Source organism: Drosophila ananassae, unplaced genomic scaffold, assembly GCF_017639315.1.
Source record: "Drosophila ananassae strain 14024-0371.13 unplaced genomic scaffold, ASM1763931v2 tig00000200, whole genome shotgun sequence".
Taxonomy (NCBI): domain Eukaryota; kingdom Metazoa; phylum Arthropoda; class Insecta; order Diptera; family Drosophilidae; genus Drosophila; species Drosophila ananassae.
In genome coordinates, this window is record NW_025319159.1 from 41367 (window position 1) to 59221 (window position 17855).

The 17855-nt window shown below is 37.7% G+C and overlaps 1 long non-coding RNA gene across 1 annotated transcript in view; it reads left to right on the forward strand.

The window, feature by feature from the left end:
• LOC116655659 overlaps positions 1-13151 on the forward strand; it is a 34546-nt gene extending 21395 nt beyond the window's left edge. The window contains exon 3 of the long non-coding RNA XR_004310729.1: positions 12941-13151. This is a non-coding gene — a long non-coding RNA (uncharacterized LOC116655659). The remainder of the gene's footprint in view (positions 1-12940) is intronic.
• Positions 13152-17855: the final 4704 nt, after the last annotated feature.

The following is a 17855-nucleotide window of genomic DNA, read 5'->3' on the forward strand; positions in this document are numbered from 1 at the left end:
ATGTTACCTCCGACTTTAAAACCGCGCCAAAAATTCAAAATCGCATATTTTTCAAAATGGTTTCGTTCATCCGCACAAGAAACTAATATTTTAAGTAAATCAATTCATTTTTGTATATCCGATAACACTGTAAGGCCAGACTTTACGCACCGCAAGAGACCAATTTTTGGAAGCGACTCCGGCCGACTACCCGTCACGGGATAAATTATAATTATTTCTTAAAAATAAAAATTCCTAAATACTCTCCAAATATAGCCATTAATCGTGTAAAAAAATTGAATTGATATATTTACTCAGACATAAAAAAAAAATCGCAAAAATCTGCTATTTTTCAGCCTCTGAAACCTTCCTGCCCCCATAATTCTCTTAATAAAAACATATTTTAGAACGCAGTTGGTATTTGCATAGATTTTTATTAAATTAAAAACTAAAGAAACTGGTTTATTTGGAAGAAAAAACTGCGTCATCAGCAAGATTAACTGCAAGGGTTACTTCGGCTCCGCTCGAAGTTGGCTTTGCTTTCTTGTTTTTAAACCGATTTCAAAAGTGCCGGTTTTTTTAATAGTTAAAGGTTTTAGCTTTTGAAAAAAAAAAATAGATCTTCATATTTTTTAAACAAGAAGGACAACATTTTTACACAAAAAACTGCAATTTTTGCCTTTTATTCGTGTTTTTTCGGATTTTGACGCCAGTTTTACAACTGGCACAACTGGTACAACTTACAACAAGAAAGGAAAGCTAACTTAGGGCGGAGCCAAAGTTTATATACCCTTGCAGTTGAGTCGCAGTCCGCTAGGTGGCGACACGCATCTTATATTATTAGATATATAGCGGATCGTATATAGTCGGCCGATCCTTATGAAATTTGGCATATCGAATTATTTTGCCCAAAGAGGAATCCATTGCAACTTCCATCCTTCTAACTTAAAAAAACAACCAAGTTATGGCATTTCCGATCAATCAGTTATATGGCAGCTATAGGATATAGTCGACCGATCTCGGCCGTTCCGACTTATATACTACCTGCAAACAAAAGAAGGATGTGTGCAAAGTTTCAACTCGATAGCTCTAAAACTGAGAGACTAGTTTGCGTAGAAACTGAAAGACAGACGGGCAGACAGACATGCTTATATCGACTCAGGAGGTGATCCTGATCAAGAATATATATACTTTATAGGGTCGGAGATGTCTCCTTCACTTAAATTTTTTAAGGACACTTAAGGACTTGAAGGATTGGTCGACTATATCCAATATCTGCATCTGCTATTTTTTAAGTTGCTTATGGCTCTATCCAAAATTTGTATCTCATAAGAATCGGCCAACTATATACGTTTCGAGATATATATAATAATATTGGCTGCTACCTAACTGCAAGGCAATATTAACTTCTGTTTCTCTCGATGTTAGGTGCGTACGCTTGTGGCATTAGGAAATGCCCGTATATGCATGGCCCGTAGACAATAATAAAAACAAAATGTGTAATGGAAATGTACAAAGGGATACTTTTGTATTATTTCGACATTGGACTTCAAAATTTCAGTGTTCGCTATGAATAAATAAAAAATTCATTCAATAAGGATTCATTTAATATATGCCATGTAAAAATAGGTTTAAACAACATTTTCTCGGTACAACTTTTTTTTAACGATTAAAAATAATATCTATGTATGTCATCTGTTTTCTTAAGGGGGCATGCGCACTTGTAATTTTCAAAAAATCTAATTTTTTTTTTGCATATTCTGAAAGTGTATATATTTAGAAATGTGTTCACAAAATTTTGAAATGATCCGGTGAAAATTCATTGAGATACACATGTTTAAAGGTAGGGGCGTCCGGTATATCTAATAGTGAGTTGAAACTTAAGTACGTTTTTCTCAAAACTACGTTTTTGAAGTCGGTGACCACTCTTACTGGAAAACTAGTGACCCGATTGTCTTGAAATTTAGCATGCTTTTTTAATACATAATAATCTAGTACTTAATCGAAGGATTGATTTTTTTATGCAAAACTTTTTTTTTACAGCTAAAAAACTACCGCTTTTTTTTACAAAAACGATTGTTCATCTTTGATAGGTCGCCATTTTGTCGAATATTTTTTTTTTAATATCCATCGATTAAGTACTAGACAAACTATCAATAAATGTAAATCCGTTTCATTTTTTGATTTCAAACGATCCAGATTTCCACAGTCTTGGTCACCGCGACCCGTGTTTTTCAGACGGACGTCACTTCGACGGGGCGTAGCTTTGAAACTGCTCAATATTTTCTACTTTTTTGTTTTTCAAATTTAAGTTTATAGTTTACGAGAAAAAAATTCGGGAAAAATGTCTATTTTTTGGCGCTCCAACTGCGCATGCCCTCTTAAGATAGCCTAGGATCGTGGCTGATTGGGATAGGATTTTCCTTGACCTTTATTTTCATTTTCCGAACAGAAAGAGCACCATGAGGAGCTCTTAGCTTTTCGGATGGCTTTTTTGCCAGTGGCCAGGGACGCCTTGTAGTCAGTCTAGAGGGCTGACTTGTCACCGTCCTTCACCCTGTTGAATACCGTTCTGCATGTCGTTCGGACCATTTCTAGCATCGCCGACCATAAGGGAGACGTATAGCATTTGCATTATTTCAGGCTTCCGTAAATTCTTGGACCAGAGTGTTCACACTTTCTTGAACCAGAGTGTTCACACTTCACCATGGAACGCACCTTGTGTATAAAAACCACTTGATGTACTCTATAAAAAAATAAAAAAATAAAGTGAGGGAGAAATGCTGTTCCCTACACCAAAGTTGTAAAAAACAATAAAAATATATACGACATTGAAAAATAAGGAGAAAGAGGGGAACGTTGGGGGAGAAAAATATGCATCGACTTAGGCAAAATAAACCTTTGCAGATAGCATTGGTCCCGTCGGACGCTTCAAAATTCTAGTACCGAACCAGAAATCAGTAAGCCGACAGTTTTACAAAGAGCTGTTCAAACAATTTTGAATTATATATATGTATGTACGCCAAAAATAAATGGTTTTCAGGTTTAATATTCTGAGTGAGGGGTTTTATTGTTCTGTTCCGAAGAGCTATCCGAATGAACTTTACATCTTTATTTTTAAGTGTTAAAATACTCTTTGCTTTGCGGGCTGCGTTGACGGCTACGTCGGCAGCGGCGTGGCTGCCTACATACATACAAAGTAAAAGGTTAAAACTTGCACCGTTCGCATAAACATGTATGTTTATATATATTTACATATAACGCACACAACTTAGCTGGTGGGAAAAAATTGAATTACTATAAACATCCGCTACGTGGTCATATTTTGTTTGAAATTTGAAGTGATGACTACATAAGTTTTCAGTTCATAGTCGGTTCATGGTAGGGTTGCCCGAAGGGCGAGAAAAGTTCCTTAAATGGGTAAGAACCTGTAACGACCCAACCAAAGACTTTATTAATTGCACACGATTAATCATTACCAAGATATCCAGTTTCTCCAGTGTATAAATTCTCAAATGCTTATATGAGAGTGTCGATTAAGCCGGGCGTGCCTAGGGTAGCGTGTAAATCTGCTTCAATGGTAGAGAAGATGGACTTAGACCCGAGCAATCTTGCGGCGTACGCCAATTTGTTAAATGAATGCTTCCCAAGCCAATGTAATGGTAGATCCCGTCTTAATTACTATCCTGCATATAGTAGTAGACGACATTTGCTACGATGGTGGGCAGAAGGGCCTTTGATGCCTGGTGCGGAAATATGCTCCAAAGTGTGATTAGTGACGATTGTGACTCATTGCACTCATTCCAAGCTTGGCGCGTATCGATGTCTAATTCGGATGACAAAACAAAAATACTCCAGTATTCGTCGGCACTATCCGCTAGCTTCCGCGCTGAGGAGTGTCGTAAGGTTGTTAACTCAGCTTTCCATCCTGTTCCTATTCCCGTTTCTTTATGACGAGGGCTTCTACATTTAAATATGATTTTAGGTAATGAAACCGTTGGTAGTAGGTGAGACGCTAATTATTGCCAATGGCAAATTTGCTCATTACAATTTTGGCTTGAAAAATGGTTAGTTGAAAAATGGAAGTTAGCTTTCCTTTCTTGTTCTTAACTATTTTAAAAACAAACAAGAAAGGAAAGCTATCTTCAGGCGGAGCCGAAGTTTATATACTTTTGCAGTTTAGTCGCAGTCCGCTAGAAGGCGCCACGCATCATATATTATTATTAGATATATAGTGGATCCACTGAAACTGCCATCTGTGGTATGGCAGAAATAGCGGAATACCATGATAAGCTAAAAAGTTGAGCGAGCATGCATTTGTCAGCGCGTTGCTCATGAGTTGCCCATTCGTACCCCCTTCGTGAAATTATATACATATATATAAGCAACGAGGCATTGAAATCGCCAAGATTTCAAGTCTTCTCGTCATTTGAAAAATAAAACAATGATAGATTCTTAATGAATACAAATGTTGCTATGTCATGAATCAGCAAAATAAAAAACAAATTTTTTGTTTTTAAAATGGCTACCCAAACGAAGGTCTATTTTTTCACAACATTTTTCATTTTTTTTGAATTTTTTAAAAATATTAAAAATAAATTTCAAACCATGCCAAATTTCAAGTAAATCGACTAATTAGAACTTGAGATATTATGGCTACCGGATCAACAAAAGTAGTTTCTAGAAAAACGCTATTTTTGAATATCAAAACTATCGAATTATGAAAAAAAATCATAGATTTTTTAAATTTCTAGACTAGAGTACCCCCGTAATAGTTGGATCGTATGAAAATCCTCAGCTCATTTCGAATATAGTTATCCGCTTGTTTCATAAAAGGCAACTCAGTAAATACAGTCCTTACAAACGACGCAGGAATTCCTAGAGCAAAGAATCAGAACCTTGAGCTCAGGAAAAACAACGGCACCATTTACAATAAGGTCAAAAAATATGGCGTGCGCATCCAGTACGTCAGGAAGACAAGCATCTACCTACTAATGGAAGTCTCCATATCACGCGTTATATAAATGTGAGAATTTTCGCGCAAAAACAGTATCTTAAATATTAAATTCCGTACAAAAACGAAAAATGTGAGTCAACTGTTTCAAGACCGACCACAAATCAAAGGAATGTAAAGGAAGGAATGGTTTCGAGTGCGTCAAAAAGTATAACACCCTCTTGCACCTGGAAACCACAAGACTTCATTCCCCAGCTGTCGGTGCAGCAACTAACAAGAATTACAAGTTTCTTGCGACAGCAAAGTAGCGGTCCAGGCAGATAACGGACAAGTATCTAAATTTCGACCCCTGCCAGACTCAGGATCATAGATAAATTTGATCATTGAGCGTCTACCATCAATGTTGTCACTAAAACGGTACGATACAAAGCCTCGGATAGAATGCATTGGAGGATAACCAAGAATGAGAAGAGCAAGAGTAACTGAGTATGTAACTCTCTTTCAGCCAGCGAGGAGCAGCCTTTGTTCTTCCCCACATCATAGCTGACTAACAAGCTCCACCAATTACTCATTGCTAATTGTTAATACCCAATGAGTGTCCATTAGCTGATCCCTAGTTCGATAAGCCTGAAAGGATAGATCTACCAATCGGCACCGAGCACTAATACTCGCTACTCCTTCCAAATCAGCAGAAAGTCGAAAGAGATATTGCCACAAAACACGAAGTCGAAAGATATTGCCATCAAAATGTTCTTAACAATAGAGTGACGATCAACCGGTGATGCTCGGAAAGGGTATTCCGGCTCTATTAATGAATATGAAGCTTTGGGATTTATGAAGTTTGTTCCAACAACACATGTGCCCAAAAATCACTATTTCATACCATATCACTGTGTTCTCAAACCTAACAGCAGCAGCACCAAATTATGAGGGGTTTTCGATGCATTCGGGCAAAGCTACATACAGGTCGCATCGTTCAGAGCGAGCTTTTGTTTATACTGCTACGCTTCAGAACACACAGATATGTATTTACGGAGCACATAGAAAAAGTATGGGTCAATCCAGATAAAAAGTTCCATTAACTTATATTTTGAAGAAACGATTCATCTGAGGATCTTAAGTACTATCGACTTAAAACCGTCACGTATGGAACCAAAACATACCCATATTTGGCAACAAAATTTTTAAATGAACAAAATACTACTACCCCCGATTTCAAACTACGAAAATGGTGCTCAAATAATGAAGAACTAGTGCAAAGAAAGCTCTGGTTATAACAAAGCGAGTGGTCTGCTCTGAGTTATTACAAATCTTCGACCCAATAGGTATGTTTACGCGTAAAAGAAAATTTATTCATGCAACACCTCTGGGAATTGAAAATGGCTTGGGATGATGAACTGCCCTTAGAACTTCAGTCAGAATGGAAAAACTATCGTTCTGACCTGCAAACTCGATATAAATGGCAACCATGACAAGAAACGGAAAGGTTCCAGTCACGCAAGAACTACACAGTTTTGTGGACGCCTCAGAAAAGTCCTATGGCGCTGCAATACATGTACGAGCATGGCCGCTAAGGATGCGTTGGGAGAAGCGGTATTCAACTATAGGCACAGTAATTCCTTTTACAAATTGCAACGGATTGTTGCGTAGATGCTGAGGTTTTGTTATAAGGCTAACAGATGCATATTGATGCAAAATATCCAACCTTGCAAGGCATTAATCGTCAACAATATTGGATCATCAATGACAAAACAATGGCACGAAGCATTTTACACAACTGCGTACGATGTACCAGATTTAAGCCCAATTAATGAGTCAAATTATGGGAAATCTACCAGTCGAAAGAGTTACACAGACTCTCCCGTTTTTTAACTCGGGAGTAGATTACTGCGTCCCCATATGGATTCATCATAAGATTCGAGGAAAACGACCTGACAAGACTAATTTGAGAAAGCGATTCACTTGGAGTTGGTAAGCGACCTCACAACAGACGTCTTTTTGGCCACTCTACGCCGGTTCCTTGGACGTCGAGGAAAGTGCCAGACGATCCATTGCGATAATGCAAAAAATTTTGTTAGATCCGGTTAGATGCGGTTTCCAGTTATTTAATAACAAGACTGGAACAGAATTTCAATTTAATGCAATCGAAAAAATATTGTAATACAACATTTTTCAATTGTTTATTTATCATGTTTACGTTTGATTACATTTCCATTAATTTACCAACTAAGCAATATCCACGGATTTTAATTGACTTGAACTTTAATACTAATAAAATTAGTTCTTGGCACCTAGTGCCAATACCTAATAACCCAGCTCTAATAGACTGCGCCAGAAACAGAAATCAGCTATATCAGCGCTAAGAATGGCCGACTGACCGGAACAAGCAAACCCGGCGACTTGAGTAGAAAACCGATACAAAGCGATCTGAGTCAGCAGACCCACAACGAGTACCTAGCACGTACATTCTTTAACATTAACCATTAGCCATAGCACGTACTTTCTGTAACATTGACCTTAGTGTACGTACTTTTATTAACATTTACCAGCTAACCATAGTTAAGCTACGAAACTTGTGATTTTCTGGTCTTATAAAATATTATCTGGTCCACAATAAAGATAGTTGCGAATACAGACTAAATCGGTTCGTTACTCAGTATCATCTAATGGTACTTAAAACTAACCTACTTAGAGTGATGCTCCCGTGAAACGGACTGCCAGTAGGACTTATACGAAATCTCTCGTAATCTCAGTACCATCTCGTGGTACTTATACCTACCCTGCGTCGTGTGTTTCTCCCGTGAAAAGGACCACCAGTAGGACTCAACTATACAAAACGTTCGTAATCTCGGTATCAGTTCGTGGTACTTATACCTAACCTGCGTCGTGTGTTGCTCCCGCGATGCGGACCGCCAGTAGGGTGCACCTATACAAAATCATTCGTAATCTCGGTATCTGTTCTTGGTACTGGGAAAGCTCACGGGAAAAAACGGTAGGTCCTGGAATAACAACCATTATCTTCTAAGGTTGACTGAGAAAGTTCACCTAAAATTGATACAGGGCCTACAAAGGTTGACAGAGAAAGTTTACCTAAAACGGTCCTGATGGTAGTCCCCGTGCGGGAACAGATGACAGAGGAGCCATTGATTTGTATGTCGGTTGTTTATCAGTTGTGTATCGGTTTTAATCCTATTTATGGGTTGAGGTACTTGAGGATTCAAGACTAAGCTTATATGAGATTACTCACTCTCAAAGTGGCGATAAATAGATTGTTCCATTTTACAAATCACTTCCATGGAGCTTCAATATGTTTCATAGCCGATTTTTAGCTTTAGAAATACACCACCATTAACATTAAATATATAGGAATCTGTGGTTCAGTTGAACGCCTTGTTGGCAGCAGTAAGACCACTTCGGCTGATGCTGGTAATGCTAGGGATGTATATTAAAGGCATTAAGTGCCAACAAATTCCGTGGCTATTTCTAGAACCTATTTTAAGGCAGGTAATCTATGGGCTTGCCACTCGCGACAAACTAAATCAATAGTCATCAATGTTAAATCAATAGTTACATCGATTGCATTAAAACAGATTTGTCTTCGATTAAGAACTACGTGAGAAGATTCTGCATTGTTTTTTTTTAAACCTACATTATATATTTGTCATAGTAGTTTGAGTCAATTTGTGAAGTAATTAAGTTTTCCATTGAAGAGATATTTGGTCACTGGTGGGACTAGTTCCAGCATTAAACATTGTAATTATTTTTAGTTAGTTCTTTCAGTGTATCTAACCGCAGCGGTCCACTAATTACCTGTTATCAGCAGTTCCATTTATTTGTGGTCATTGAAGTGCTTAAATGAAACCTTGTAAAGGAAAACTTGTTGCTTTCGTTTCCATTACTTTGCACCTTGCACGATAATTACGTAATGGAGTCTGGAGACGTAGCTAGTGCCTCGGTTCCTGCAAGCAGGAAAAGGCTGTTGCTGCGAAGAGCAAAGGTGACCTACCAGAAGATGAAAGCCCTGCATCATAAAGTCAAGGATGCAGTGCAGAAGTACGAGTTCACTATCATTGTACTGGAGCCATTGGAAGTCTTGTTGCGAAATAAATTCACTTCAATTCAATAAATAGAGCGATTGAGTTCAAGTGAAATTGGGAGTGAATTATTCTGATACTTCTCCGAGCTTGCAGCTGATGTGCATGTTGACATCCAGGTGGGAATGACCAAGCACTCTATGAGGCTAGCTGCACACTCCACTCGTTTCGACGACACCAATGGTCCCCGCTGGACCGCGACATCCAGTCGAGTCTATTTAACCAGGAAGTGGCCAATTGTATCTTATCAATGCCCCCGCTCCCCCCGAGGTCAGTGGCGTAGATAGCTTTTTGATATGGGGGGGGATATGACTCAGAATAATATCCTGTTTTTTTGTTAGTTTTATTTTACACTGCGATAATAATCCGCAATCTGCGATAATAATAATAATAATGCTGTACTGCACAGTCATCGCGTAAAAATGTGTTTCTTTTTCAATTTTGAGATTATATCATCTTATAATTCTCAGACCCAATGGGGGGATTGATCCCCCTGATCCACCCCCTATCTACGCTACTGCCCGAGGTCGACATTTCCACGTCACGTCTGGCAGTGGTCTGCGATGGATTTTCTGAAACTTCTGTTCCTAATGCCTCATCTGGCCTGGGATTTTGTTTATTGTCACCGGTGCCGATTAGGTCAGCGCCCAGGTCTAACTCCATTCTGGACTCCAACCTGCACCCTTCCAATAGAGGGAAGTTGTCTGCTTCACTGCTGCTACCGCCTGCAGCTGCCAAGGCTGTTGTTCCAGCCTCCCAATCCTGCATCAACCTTAACTGTACTGACGATAATTATGTTTTAATTGTCGACGAGTGTGCTGCAGCAATCGAAAGGTCCGCCTCCACGCCATCCCAGAAATATGTTTCCCGCCACTCTATTTGCTATTTACGAAAGCCTGCAACCGAGAGTTATAGACTTTGCGATCATCATCAATATTGTATTATATAACGGGGGAGGATGTTGGGACTTGTGCCCGTGTATCTACCCTCAGCGGTCCACTAATTGCCCGTTATGGGCAGTTCCGTATTCTTTGATTCTCCCAGATTCGCATGCGCTTTGTTCTTTGTAGCGCATGCACATTGGGAGCTTTTGTAGAGCAAGCTCTTAGTTTTATGCACTTGTATATTCGCCATTGAGTCCGCTTCATTTATTTTGGGGTTAAATTGACCCATAATAAATATTTAAAACGAATCGAAATTCAACCGCTAGATTCAACCGCTATCAAAAAGCTGATAGCGTTACAGTCACGGATCGAGAATTTTTCTCATCGTTGACCTTTTATGTTGCCTCTTCTAATGTACATTATTGAATTTTGTGAACCAATTTAGTACAATTCTTTCGACGCACACATATAGGTGTGGCCTTGACCTTGGGTGTTTGAACATTATCGTCTTCATTCGGATCAGTAAAATTCATGTATCTGTTGCTTAGAATTTTTTTGCAAAAAAAGGTCCTATTGGTTCATAGAAGGGCGCTACAGACGACAAAATCGAGCGTCCATGTCCTCATCAAGTATACGCTCCAGAATAGCAAAAACATTGAACCACTTCCTCAAGTGCAAATGACCCTTGTTTAAGAGCTCCTGGTTGTTGCTACCAATGAGACCGGATCTAAGTTGAAAGATAGAACAGCTTGGTTTTTATCACCAGTCAGCCATTACGAGAGTATCCGGTGGCAGTTGCGCCAAACGCTGAGCGTCGTCGTGGAACTGTCCTTAAGAACGCAATGATGAGGCAAAAGTTACAGACAACAGTCCTTCGAGGCTGCCAGAACCAATGACATGAGGCTGCCCAAATCCAGATACTCCTTCATAAATGCACCACATTGGATCCACAACTGCTGGCAACGACTTAATTTCCTCTTAAACGCTTGGAATTTTCCAAAAGCATGAATATAGAAGAGCTCGTAGGAGAGACTGCACCAAGCACAAAATTTGCTGGGATACTCCAGTCAAAAATATTTATATGATCGTTGGGTTTAAACTCATTATCTTGAAAGCGATGATTGCCGTGCCGAATAATCAGAATGCCGATACAGAAGGAAGACACCAAATTAATTTCTTTCGGTTGAAACCACTTTATTGCCAAGCCTTGTGGCGAAGTTGCATCTGGCTGGCTAGCCGGGTCTTAATCGAATGCACCCACCACATGTCTAGGCGGAAAATCCCGGTAATGCAGGGAGATGTGATGCATGCGATGACAAATTCGACATTCTCCTTGCTTTTCTGCGTGGCTTTTCATCAGGGCATCAAACCCCGGGCAGATATTGCAAATATTGCGTGAGTTGAAGCCACACACACAGAGCACGCATCGATAAGAGACTTAATTACCATGTACTGGACGTAGACGTCTACGTCTATCTACGTTGGTCTACGTCTTGTCATGTGCTTGGCTGGCGCATGTGTCGATCGCGAGGTTCACCATCTCAAGAGAGACAACGCTGCTCCAAAAACCGGGACATAGCTTCCCAAGTAAGAAAAGTATCCTCCTTGCAGCCGCTTGAGTCTCCTCCCACTTAACCTGGGTTAAAGGATCCAGCTTCTAGACTAGGATGTGCACCAGGAGGAAGCCTGGTATTTCCTTTGGCGATCCAGAACTCATCAATGCCGACATATGTCCATTGAACCTGTCTTACAACTCGCAAAGGGTTCTAACTCAGCCGGGGTCCACAACTCTAAGGTGGAGACCTCATATACATAGGTCTGGAACCTGTTGCATAATAGATCAAGAGCGAAAATAATTATCATCTGAATTTTCAAACGCGTGACCGTTGCCTGCGCAGAATCTCGCGAGTAAAAAACGAGCCAGCGCTCATACTTAGAGCTACTTAGTAGCTCTACCCTGTATCTCTATAAGTATTATGAATCGAGCCACTCACGAATCACGAATCGAACCAGAAAAAACGCCTCGTACTACATGGGATGACCAAGGAGAATAGTTAAAAGGCCGCGCAACAAGACGGAGAAGACAACAGGCCGAATAGAAATATATTTGGTATCTTACCAATGTTGGAGGTCTCACCCACATGATTGAAATATTTTTTTTTGTATTAACATAACATTTCAGTTATTAGTTTTAAGAATCAAAATATTTTCTAGTATAAAGGTACACAACGGGTCACTAAGACGGTTCAACAAAAACGTACAGTCGCATTGGATTTAGTCCCTCATTAACATTGACCACCTAAACAGTTAAGTTAAGCCACAAAATATGTAATTCTCTGATCTTATAAAAGATCACCTGGGCCATAATAAAGCCATAGAAAAACAACGTCACGAATGATTAAGAGAGTTCTAGATATGCAGATTAACCACAAATCGAAAGTGAATCTAAAATCGCGGTATTATGTCATGTTATGGATGAAAATTTAATTTTTTTCTTATTGGCCACATTCATTGCCTACATATTTATACCCTTGCAGAGGGTATTATAATTTTGTGTGCAACGCAGTGATTTAGACATCTCCGACCCTATAAAGTATATGTATTCTTTATCAGGATCACCTCTTGAGTCGATATAAGCATGTTCGTCTGTCCGTCTGTGTGTCTGTTTCAACGCAAACTAGTCTCTCAGTTTTAAAGTTTTAAAGCACACATCCTTCTTTTGCTTGCAGGCAGTATATAAGTCGGAACGGCCGGGACCGCTCGACTATATCCTATAGCTGCTATATAACTGATTGATCGGGACTGATGGCTATTTGTGTTGATAGCTGTTGATAGCTTTAAGATTGAGAGACTAGTTTGTGTTGAAACAGATAGACGGACATGGACTGACGAAAAGACGGACATGCTTAAATCGACTCAAAATTACAATCCTCTCTGTAATAAATGGAGGTACGATTATAAAATATTAATGTAAGACATTATTAAAATCTTATAATTTATTTATCTAACAAAAATAATATTTTTTGCAGAAACAACTGGTCATCTTTCGCTCCAAAAACAAATGTGCTGTGGCTATCATATTTAATTTCGAAATTACATGGAAATGTCAAGTACGAAAGAGAAAACACTAAAACACACAAAATAAATTTACTGAAGCTTCAGGATTTGAATAATACTATATTTTCGTATAAAAGTGCTGTTGATTGTTTAAGATCTATAAAAAAAATGTCTCGGGCATGCAGTTTTACATTTTATACATTATGATTTATATTATATTAATTTAAATATTTATTTGTTATATTTGATACAAATATTTGTTTGAAATTGAATTTGTTTCTTAGTTAGTAATTCTTAATGTGAAATTCTTTGTCAAATTAATTTAAATGCACTTTTAATAATACTATAATTTTCTCAAGGTCAAAAAGTTTAAATTATTTGATGAATACCAGGATGAATACCGTTTCTCTTCTATCTTCGTAGAATCTCTTCCATTCGTTCGTCTACTCGACCGAGTAGGATGGAAGACGTCGGGAAGATTCAAATCTGAGCTAAAAATCTAACAAATGGATCGGGTTGAACATCAACTACTAAAAAATAATCTCTGACTTCGATAAATTCTTCAAAAGTATATGCTCATTATTTATGTTAAAGCCACTAAATGAGCTGAATGTTATTTATTTGTGGAAATTGTTGTAATAATTGATTTCTCGCCATCCCGCCAGAATAAGAAGCCTAACAATCTTGCTTCAAACCTAACCCTGGTTTCAGATAAAACACGCCTACAACCAGCCCAGATAAATTCTATTTGAGGCACTTAATTAAGATCATACGTTTAAGTTTTTATAACTCCAAAGGAGATGATTACATTGTACTGAATTCCTTGCAATGATGGTTTGCCCAAGGAAAGGTCCATGTCTCTGGCGTTGTGTTTGGAGGTTCTTTGTTGAATAATAAGAATGAATTCTTATATCTATTGGCATTTACTTATATAGCCAAATAATGCACGGTTTTGCCGGCAGAGACGCTGCTGAATACTAGATCGACATTATATATTTTACACGTAAATAATTAGTATATGCAAGTGCATTTGTGTGTATGTGAGTTAGAAGGTGTCATGCATCTATACCGCTGTCGCGCATGCTAGATATGCCGACTAAGCATATAGTGATTTACACTGGAATTCTTGTGTGATCAATTTGCTACATATTTGATATAGGAACATTTATATGAATTATTTACACTGCTGGACAAAATAATAAGTACATGCTCATAAGATTTCTTCTATGTCACGTAAATCTTTTTTGATAACCGTTACGAACCAATTCTAATTTCTTTTAGTTTTCTGGCATAATGTTGATTATAAAAATACTTAACATAAGAATAATTCACGAAATTTGTAGAATTTATGGTCGATTAAACCTAAAAAACATAAAAAAGGGTTGGTCAAAAAAATAAGTACAGCAATTCTTCAAAGCCTCTAACTTAAAAATAAAAAACATTTTCTCAATTTTTTTCTTTTTATAGTAATCTTATGCTAATACCCAGTATATCCCCCCATATTTTGTATAACTTTTGTTATCCGTTTCGGCATGCTGGGCATTTAATTTACGGCACGTCTCCAAACAACTCTCGTACCTTGTCTTTGCTGCAATTCTTCTATATTTTGAAATGTGTTTGTGCCAATCCGACGATTAAGCTCTCCCCATAGGTTATCTATTGGGTTTAAGTCTGCAGTTTGACTTGGCCACTTCATAATGTCCACCTTGTTTTCGGTGAACTAAGCTTTGACCAGCTTTGATGTGTGTTTTGGGTCGTTGTCCTGTAGAAAGACCCAACTCAAGGGCATGTCTTCCTCAGCATTATGTCAGACAATATAATTTTATATCCAAATTGGGTCATAGTATCGGTAATCCGTAAATCGGGACGACTCCATGCCAAGAAAAACAGTCCCAAATCATAATGTTTCCGCTTCCGTGTTTAACGGTCTATTTCGAGTACCGGGCGTCGAATTCTATGCCTTTGGGTCGACGAAACAAGTCGTACATTCTTTCTGGAGTCGTTACCAAATAGATTTATTTTTGTTTCGTCGCTCCATAGGACATTATTCCACTTTTTGGAACCCTCTGTTCCAGATCATGCCAAATGATTTTGGGCTAACTGTTTCCTCATCTTTAATTTATTCCCTCGAAGGAGAGTAACTTTTCTGGCTATGTGTCCTTGTAAGCCAGCATTAGTAAGTCTTCGACGAACTGATCTAGACGATATTTCATGGTCAATATGAGCAGCAATGGATGAGCAGTAAAAACTTAGGATTCGGGTGTCGGTCGTTTGACAGGATTTCTTCTTCCGACCTCGAGTTTCGAATTGAATGTTGAATTTTAGGGCATTCTGGACCAAACATAATGACTGCCCAAGTCTTTTAGCGATTTCCCGAAGATTTTATCTTTCCTTTTGCAGAATTAAAGCAATTTTTCTTTTTTCTGTTGTACAACTCTTTTGTTTGCCCAACTATAGAATTCTTTTTTCCTGGGATATACTTAAATATGCTAGGAAATAATAAAAACCAACATATCTTAACTCGAATCTAGCTTTAATCCTTTAAAATTTATCAAATACACAGGTGTACTTATTATTTTGACCAGACCAAAATCGCCCACCCAGCAGAAAATTAAGCTTAGTATTGAATCCACGAGGTTCCCATATTTCATTCTTGTCTTAGAAATTGTGTAACATTGTAACTTATCAATATAAAAAAAATGGCGGGTGTGCATTACATAAAAATCGAGTTATATCGATATAACACTATATCTGTGTACTTATTATTTTGGCCAGCTGTGTATGTATGTAATACCTATGGTACATTGAACCAGTACACCATAAAGTTTCAATTGCATAATTATGTGGTTTGGAAAAAAGGGATCGTTTTAGGAAATGCATATTACCGCAAATTTTTTTTGGTTTTCCTAACTGGAAAGGGTTCAAAACCCAAAGATGTAACCAATCAAGATGTCACAGAGGATAGGTCCCAGATTTTCCTTGTTATGCCCTTATAAACTAATAAAAAAAAAGCGTCATAAAATATACTTTAGCAGGTCATAAATCAGAATATATATACGAGTATGACCATTGTTATATAAAATCTTTTTATAAATAAAAACATAATTAAAAATTTTTTTTAAAATTTTTTATTGGCTTTTATTAAAATTAAACATCTGACTCCGTGTAAAAAATAATGTGAATCTTCATACTCGTATTTGTTGCCGTACATTTTTTCGCTTGCTTCGTAAAATCATAGTTTATAAGGGTTATTAGGGTTTATATATACGATCCGATATATATATAATAATGATAAAAAATGCTACCTAATTGCACGGCTATATCAACTTCGGCTCCGCCCGAAGTTAGCTTTCCTTTCTTGTTTGAATTATTATTTAAATGATTATAAATATTAAAATTTATGATATATACAGAACAAACACCGGATATCATATAAAACAAGATTACTTTGCCCAAAATTAGTTCTGTACCAAGTCCCGTCTGTCTAACATAAAAAACACCAAAGCTTTGCAAAGTTTCAACTCGATAGCTTTAAAACTGAGAGATAAGTTTGCGTAGATAAGTTTGCAGACAGACAGACAGACAGACAGACGGACCGACGGACAGACGGACATGCTCATATCGACTCAGGAGGTGATCCTGATCAAGAATATATATACTTTATAGGGTCGGAGATGTCTCCTTCACTGCGTTGCACACTTTTGACCAAAATTATAATACCCTCTGCAAGGGTATAAAAACCACACCACAACCACTTATTACTAACTGGCGCCCAAGCGTGAAAAAAAACCCGCACCCTAATTCAGAAAATTACTACATAAAAATAAAGTGTAAAATTCGGCTACAAGAAAAAAGTAGTCGATAATAAAAGAAATAAACAAGTGCGAAAAAAAAAAAACAAAACAAAAAAAGACGAAAAGAATATCAAACCCCAAAAACTTCTAAATACGGACAAAAAATATATTTTGTCTCTACACGAAAAATTGTAGAAACAGTGAAAAAAAAAAAAAAACATTAAAAAAAAAAAAAACGAAAAGTTCTAAAATGAAATTAATTGTATTGCAAGATTTTGGATCTTGCATAAAATTCTAAATAAACAACGAAGCAGTGAGAAAGGGAGCTGCAGAGAACACCCTCGCCCCCCTCCGCGGGAATAATACAAGTAAAGGGAGCTGTAGGGTAACCCTCGCCCCCCTCCGCGGGAATCAACACACTGAAGCGGAGGAAAGCCGACGGCAACTTGCAGAAAACTTTGGAAAATAAATATAAGAAAATGTAAGTAGGCTGTTTGTGTCGTGCAAAATAAATAATATAGAAAAGAAATTTAAAAAAAAAAGAAAGAAAAAAAACAAATAAAAAAGATTCGCTAGGTCTGTAGTGACTACGTAGTGACTACGTAAAAAAAAAAAAAAAAGAAAGAGAAAATAATTAAATTTCTTTTTTTTCTCCGTTTCCAAAAAAATTAAAACTTGTTAAACATATCGTTCAAGAGAAATAAAAAATTAATACATTAAGGAAATACAAGATTTAAAAAAATATATTTTTCCCTTTTTTATGAAACCTGAGTGTGAAAAAATAAATTTTTCTCCGAAATTCGAGTACGAATAAAAACATATAGTAAAATCCGTCCCGGAATTCGAAGGGAAACAGGAGAATTACGTCTCCTGGAGGCAGGCTGCCACAGCAGCATACAGGGTATTCGAGCCTTACGAAGGCAGCAGTCGATTCTATCAAGCAGTCGCAATCCTCAGAAACAAAATAAGAGGACCACCGTCCGCTGCACTGTCTTCATATAATACAGTGTTAAATTTCCATGCCATTTTGGCACGTTTAGATTTCACGTATGCGGACAAAACTCCGACACACGTAATTCAACAAGAATTAAGT